This window comes from Ovis canadensis, chromosome 10 (assembly GCF_042477335.2).
Source record: "Ovis canadensis isolate MfBH-ARS-UI-01 breed Bighorn chromosome 10, ARS-UI_OviCan_v2, whole genome shotgun sequence".
Taxonomy (NCBI): domain Eukaryota; kingdom Metazoa; phylum Chordata; class Mammalia; order Artiodactyla; family Bovidae; genus Ovis; species Ovis canadensis.
In genome coordinates, this window is record NC_091254.1 from 97,723,101 (window position 1) to 97,723,647 (window position 547).

A 547-nucleotide genomic window follows, 5' to 3' on the forward strand; every position below is an offset into this window, starting at 1 on the left:
GTAATAATATGAGATAAAGCCCGAGTCTGAGGGGGTATTAAATGTACTCTCAAACTGGTTCTCTAGCAATTACAGCGTTGTCAGGATAATAAACAGGGGTGCTATTCTGGGTAATAAAGCACAGAGTGTTATTCCACATAAGCAAGATTTCAACAAATATGCATGTTTGGGTATATTTAATGATGGTATTTTAATTGCTATCAGACCATAAGGTATGAATTATGATATATGATCAGGCCTGAGACCTTATGTTTAGCAATATAATTGGTATGAATTATTACCCTGTGCTCAAACACTGCCCAGCCTCATTGCTTTAAAGAAATGCTTTATGAGGGGGCTCTAAAAGCTACTATCAAAATGTTCATAGTGGGTTAAAATGATTTAAAATGTATTTTCTACAGTGGAAAAATATATCATTAGTATTCTTAAATAGTGGTATGTAATTTAGTAGAATTATGCTACCCAATAAAAGCAACAGCCAATTAAAATCTTAGATTTGTAAATGAACTTCACATAAGAACATAACAGAGCTTGGACCAAACGTATA